Source organism: Vanessa atalanta, chromosome 3 (assembly GCF_905147765.1).
Source record: "Vanessa atalanta chromosome 3, ilVanAtal1.2, whole genome shotgun sequence".
Lineage (NCBI taxonomy): Eukaryota > Metazoa > Arthropoda > Insecta > Lepidoptera > Nymphalidae > Vanessa > Vanessa atalanta.
The window spans coordinates 13,346,410-13,353,853 of NC_061873.1; the positions used below are offsets into that span (position 1 = coordinate 13,346,410).

The 7,444-nt window shown below is 31.2% G+C and overlaps 1 long non-coding RNA gene across 1 annotated transcript; it reads right to left on the reverse strand.

Moving 5' to 3' along the window:
• Nucleotides 1–297: 297 nt before the first annotated feature.
• LOC125077097 lies at nucleotides 298–6,743 on the reverse strand. Its single transcript, XR_007120731.1, has 2 exons — nucleotides 6,509–6,743; nucleotides 298–649 (listed from the first exon to the last, which is right to left on the reverse strand). It is a non-coding gene; the product is annotated as an uncharacterized LOC125077097 (long non-coding RNA).
• Between the last annotated feature and the right edge of the window lie 701 nt (nucleotides 6,744–7,444).

The following is a 7,444-nucleotide window of genomic DNA, read 5'->3' on the forward strand; positions in this document are numbered from 1 at the left end:
AGTCGTTTGCCATCTGACCGGAGTCCAGTTTTATAGGCAACTATTCTAGTATTTTTATTATTTCAATCGCATCGTGTTCACATTTATCACAATGATACATGCTTGCGATTTTTAAAAATATAATTTCGACGTTTTAATATACATTTTATCTTATTTTTTACTTTTTAAAATTGGAATCAGGATATACGAATAAACGTTAAACGGGTTTTAAATGAACCTTTATTATTAAATTCTCTTAGTCCATAATAACGATAACATTCTAAAGATTTTAACTGCACCAACCGACAAGTTTAAATATATTAAATTAATATTTGAAGTTAATTTGGCATTTTATATAGTTGTCTTTCTCGCGTTAGTTTACATTTTTAGTTTTTTTTTTTTGGTTTTTTTTTTAACATTGGAATGCCCAGCACTGAATTTGGTGTTTTGCTTTCACAAAAATTGCTTACATTTACAGTAACGTTGAGCTTCTTTCAGCAGATGTTCCAAAATTCGAAGTGATTAAATGCTTGGGAGTATAACGATGCTTAAATTATTATTAACTTATTCACTAAAATTACGGTTTCTTAAAATTAAATTGTTTTCATAGCGTTAGTTTTTTTCCGCCATCTTTGCTTGGACTCTTACGGTGTCTTAATCCTGACCGCATCTGAAAAAAAAACAAAACATTTTAATAATAAAGCAGTTAACAAAAAATGTTGACACAAAATTGCAAATCGCAAGTTGAATCGTTTTATTTTTATATCGATAATAAAAAAATAATACTATAAACACATTCGAATTCGTTTGTAGATCATTCACAAACGATTACATATAAAACAAAATTAATACGATTATTATAAGCGAAAGGAAAAGCCTTGGTGGTAGAGCTTTGTGCAACCCATTTGGGTAGGTACAACCCACGCATCAGTCATCACATACCGTCTCATAGTAATATTTGATTTGTTGGGTTCCGGTTTGAAGATTGAGTGAGCCAGTGTAACTATAAGGCAAAAGAGGCATAAAAATTTATTGAAAGAAGTAGTTGGTGCACTGGCGATGAAAAGCTAATTAATATTTCTTAATGCCAATATCTATAGGCAGTGGTGAAAACTTGAGGTGAGGTGAGGTGGCTCATTTGCCAGTATGCCTACGTACTATATAAATAAATAAAATAATTCGACATCGAAATGAAACGTCAAATTCCATCGTATCTTTTAACACTATATATCTCTCGCCAGATAACAAGGGCGATATATAAGTTCACATCAATTTGTAAGCTATATGTATAATTATTTTTATAATCGTTGTGGTTTGTTACTATAAAGTTTTATTTATGAATACACTCCAGCTATTTGCGTTACGAGTGACGATCACGAGAGTCGAGAATATGACGTGGTCCGAAGAAATATTTGGAACTCGTATCTTCAATTATTATAATTTATACGAATGAACAAACGAACGAATAGTTTACATCTCATGAAGACCGGATATTATCTCATTATTTTCATTAAAATGAACAAAGCTCATCTGGAATGTTTGGTTCAATGATTCATTCTAAAATTTAAAAATTCTGTATATATAAAATTATTTTTACAGTGTATTTTATTTGCTTGAAATTGGTGATTTCACTGCTACAGATATGTTAATTCTTTAGGTTGTTTATTTAAAGTTGTTTTAATAAATCAAAAATATTTGAAGAGCCGACGGAAATTAATAAATCTATATTTAAATAAATAAGTAAGTTTCAAGGGTAAGGACGCCATAAAAGAATCGTATCAACGGAAATAAGAACAAATGTCTGACATAAGATATCTACAGTCTATATTTAAATTGAAATGTTTTCGACAATCTGTCTAAATACCACGCTCATGATTTATTGTGAAGACTAGCGTCAAGTCTTTGTCTCTAACAGAATTATCTCTGAATAATTGATGTTCCCTGCCATTACGGATTTTTCAAAACATTTCAAAGATTACTGTAAGAGATCAGTGCAAGCTTTGATCATTTTTAATATTCAATTTTTTTTTCTGTTAATGCGTTGACGTCAAGTGGTTTGAGCCAACATCGTAAAGTACAATAATACAATAATCTTATTAAATATCACAAAAATATATTTAATTGAATCTTATTGGACTGTTACAAAATTAGCATTTGTAATCTAATTTTGGGGTAAGATTTGAATATACCGCTGGAAGAGTTATATCTGGGTAGGTACCACCACCACCATTGCATCGATTAATCTGCCACCAAAAGATACCTTGTGTTTTTGTGTTCTGGTTTTAATGGTGAATATTTCATGTTACTATAACAAATGAGACATAACATCCTAGCCTATGTTTGCGGCGCATTGAAGATATAAAATGGGTTTTAAATCTCTAACCGTTGGCTCAAAAGTTTGTACTTTTGCTATCATAAATAAAAATAAACTCTACAATGATCATAGATCACTAATGTTTATAATCATTTTAAAAAAGCAGTTATTATCTATGAGCTGAATTCGATAAACACTCCACGGTTATATTATTTTACTTTAAAATAACCATTTTTTTAAATAAAACTCTCGGTTTACGACCGTATGCAGTCTATCTTGTTTTGGCGTTCATAAATATCTATTAAATAAACACTAAGTCGTCTCAAAAACGGAGGATGACACGTATTTTCGTTGTTTCATTTAAATAATAACAAACCATCTATTAACTTATAAAGTTTGCTTAATCAAATCAAAAACCAATGTTGCAGATTACAAAGTTTCATAAAAAACTCGTATGTAAATCTGCTTTGATAAACTAGGTATAGTCCAAATTTCATAAAATTGTATTCAATTGTTTGTTCACGAAAGAGCATTAGACATTCGTACAGAGTTACATTCGCATTTGTAATATTAGTATAGATAAGGATTGAGTAGATTTACTTTGCATTAAAGATCAGCCGATAAATCAAAAGACATACAAATAATTCAAGTAGTCGCATATTTCAACTAATTGAGTCTGTTAACATGACGTGCGTAATTCGTCAAATTAATCATAATTATTTGTTTTGTTTTACGAATATATCGTCGTGTTGCCAAATTTTTAACAGAAATACATTATATTTACTAGACTATGATTAAATCCATCGTTACAGCAACGAAACAATTACAAGAAAAGACAAATATTTTTCATCGTGTTTTAGGTGTATAATTCACCATATTCCTAACAAGCTAATAAAATTAACAACTTCTTAATCTTACGATGTATTAAAACAATTTTTTTATGAATAATAACAATATGTGAGCTTCATATAAATGAAACTATGTAAAATCGTTCACGAAAAAAAGCAAAACGAAAAACCACTTATTTTAAAATAACTAAATTAACGACGTATGAAAAACAGATATATGGGAGGTATGGCGCTTTTGCCTCTGCCTGGATGTTTACTAGCCGCCAATCTGTTTTGATTTTGCAATTTGGCAAAAGTACAAATAAAAAAAAAACTATATTTCATTGCGAATTTTAATATATACTAGCATCGGATCGTTGAGAGTTTCGGTAGAATTATACAGATAATTTTAGATGCTGGAATGTTATGTTTTCTTGAGGAGTCGCAGGCGTAGTCATTTATAGATGTTGTGTTACCAGCTCTGACTTAGATTTCTGTGTCATCTTGTGTAATGAAATCATCTTGAATTTCTTGATGGACTAGATATATGTATCGTTTTCAAGAACTGTACGCGTCACGTTATGATCTTGAATTTCGTGCACGCCTAGTAATTAAAATACTTCTGTATATTTAAGAATTCAAAAAATTCAAATTAGGAACACCGTTACGTGAAATATTTTTTTTTGTTTTGTTCGTATTTGACACTGAATTTTGTCTTTATGGTCATGCATTAAATAACAAAATGTTATAATAGTATTTGTCTATGAGTTTATGAGTGCTGTCTACATTTAGATTAGTAGATGTACCATCGGAATCTATATATAATAATTGCTATATTAGTATAGCCTCTAATTCTTGGTCATAAGTAAATTGTGTAATTAATTGAAGCAAAATGTAATAAAAGTAATTTGAAATTTTTAAAATCGTATCTATTTTATCATTACCAAAATGAATTCGATTGTAACATTAATTTGTGGTTAACAATGTATTTGACTCAACATTTTTTAGAGGAAACTTTAGGATATCTGCTTACTATAAAGAAGAAAACATATATTATGACAAGCGGAATTATGTCTTACAAATTTTGATTATTTTATGAGAACAGCAGATAAGTGAAGTGAAATAATCAAGTAAAAATAAATTGAGATGTTAATTTTAATCATATAAATTTTTACTGCCAATAAAAATAAGTTTGAACGGAAAATGTAATGATGTTTATTAGTTAAGGAGGATAATTATTTATACTGCGGTAAAATTTTACATCATTACACAGTTGCCAACACATAAAATGATCTAGGGGACCTAAAAATATGTTTTATTACCGATGATAGATAATGCTATTAAAAAAAATAAGGAAAGCGATGAAATTTTTTTAAGATATATCGCGACCTTACTTGAAAATTATCGATTAAAAATCGATTTATTTAGATAAAAATCTTGTAATTAATTTTTGTTATTAGATAGTTAGTCATAATTATATTAAGCTGAGACCTTATTACAATACACTGGAAAGGCTTTGGAAAAAATCAAATGGCACCTCAGAAAAATCCAGAGTAGAGCAGCCAAAGGCTGGCGAGGAGAAGCACCAGGATGAGGTAGGTGGCGATCAGGTTCGTCGTCTCGTGGTTCGGCATCTTTGCGACACGCTCACTGGACAAGAGGCTCCAGAAAACTGGCTAGTGACACAAAATTGTCTTCGCTCGATCGTGCGCCTACGCACCACGCCCCTTTCTCAAGCCAAATATCCAGATTTATAAATATGAATGTAATTTTAGATCTGTCGTTGACAGATCAAGATAGAGGCGATGATATGGAACGTTGATAATAACGAAAACAAACAATGCTAAATATAGACACTTAGAATATACACATGGTCAAATACCTTTTAATTAAGGTAATTATATAGTGCCAGGATTATAAATGCAAAAGTAACTCTGTCTGTCTGTTACGCTTCTACGGCTAAACCACCGAATTTGATGTCATTTCTTATAAAGCAAGCTTGAACCCTAAGGAAAGATATAGGCTACATTTTTATACCTAACACTTACGAACGAAACCACAAAACAAGTGGGTGAAGCCGCGGGTGAAAATTAGTAAGCCGGTACGAGTTGGATTTCCGTCTTCACGGTTGCGCGGAATTTAATTATGCATGCCTGAATGATTAAAAAATGCTAAAAATTAAATTAATACAATTAGCAAGTAAAAAATGTTTTATTTTAAATAGATTCGATTTTCATAACTTATAGACAACTGTCGAGATCATAGAAAAAAACCCATTTCATGTTCTGATAACCTTTAAATTTCGACCTATAATAATAATAATTTTTCATACCCGATTTTTTTAATATCGTATAGATTTTTAATATTCATCAATCGTGACGCACGAACCAATACGTTGGAAAATCGATGTCGAAGAGACTTCAACTAAAGGACCCTGAAAAGATTAACAGTAAACTTTACGAATAGAAACACGTTAGAACTACTAACTAGAAATCTATAGCGCCAAAGTGGTAAAGAAATAGAACCTCATCAACCTCGAAATACACAATCACAAGTCACTTTAAAACACTAAAACTTACACAGGTGTTCTAGAAGACAGCGGAATAAAGTAGCCATAAAAAGAAGAGTAGGATCACAAGGATCATATAGGTGGCTGCGAGGTTAACCGTTTCAGCGTTGATCGGCATGATTGCGATGTGGAAGAGAACTGATCGATGGTAAATCCTCCGCGGGCTGGCCGAAGCGCGTCATTATACAGAGCCGAATTCGTAGTTAAAGGATTCTCCGTCTATTAATTAAGCACTTTTCAAGAAAAAACAAAAGTAATTAAGTAAAAAAACTATTTTGTATATTTTATGATTTATAAAATTTAAAGTCAATTATCTTACAAAACTTCTTCAGAAATCATCTCTGTTTTGTTTTATATCATTTTCTCTTATAATTAGGTATGATTTAATGCACATGTGCGTAAATTTAATTGTAATAAAAGTGATAATCAGGGAAGAGAGAGAGAGAAGACACATTCTCTTAATAGTACTTCTTGATAGGAGGTACATTTCGAACAGATTGTAGTAATATTTTAAATTTGCGATCTAATAATGAGAATGCAAATGAGCCTCGTTAAATAAATCTACTTGAGTTAAATATGTATATATAGTTTAAATTTATCTTGCATTGAAACTTCTGAGCTTGTGACAGATATTTAAATTCATCCTTATGCTTACGATTGAATACAAAATCATCTCTATGTAACCAGATATTCTTATTATTAAACATTAAAAATGATTTGTCCTCATAATTAGGTATATGTGGTCCCAACACAATCATTATCACCGAGCCCTTGTATTAGGTACATCTCAATTCTTAAAATAAGAAAATGGTTACTTACTGTTTAAAATGCCGAATACAGGAGCCAGAGGGATATCAGCAGTAAAAGTAGAATACAATAGGTGGCTACCAAGTTAGTTCCCTCAGAGCTGGAGATCATGTTGAACCTTCGACCGACGCGTTCCGAAAGACACTAAACGAATACACGAAACACAAACAATTCGTAAAGAATAATAAATTTAAATTTTTCTTTTTGGCATCGATATTAATTACTTGTCGCAGTGGCATTTGCCTCGGGATCGTCCCAATATTTCGTTGTTTATATTTGAGTTTTCACTAAATTCGACGCTGCCAAGTCATTGCCTTCCCGTTGTTTTCGTGAAACTCATTATTTATTTAAAGATATTTTTGATGTGGTTGATAAATTACAAAGTTACAAATGGACAGATTGAGAGCTACACTGCTTATTTTAGCTTTTTAAAATACGTAGTGGTGTTTGCCTTACTAACCTTGACAGCTTCAGTAGTGGGAGGGCCAGTATTGTACTTAGCCAAAAAAGAAAAGATCACGGGATGGCTCAAACTAAGACGAAAGTCCAAAGGTGTTTCTTACGAGAATGCAAATCGGCTCATGATGTTTCTGAATGAAGGCGCATTGTTGAGCGTGTATTGTTCCAAGCCATCCTCTTTTATTCCACTATTCATAAAAAGAAAAAGTAAAATAATAACTTCTTAATTTACTTAAAATATCAAGATATATTCGCCATTTTCTCCAGCATTTAAAGAAAAAAACTAAATCCGGCCCTGTATAAGTTACAATTCTGGAGAATGATAAGCTGGGATATATTTGCGGCACTGGAGCAACGGCCGCCGAGTTTTTAAAGAGTACAATGTGTAATCTTCGCTCAATGTAAATCGAATGCAATATTCAATAAAAACTTAATACTTTGAACAAATTCATGTATTACTAAGAAACTTTACGCCAAAATATCACGATT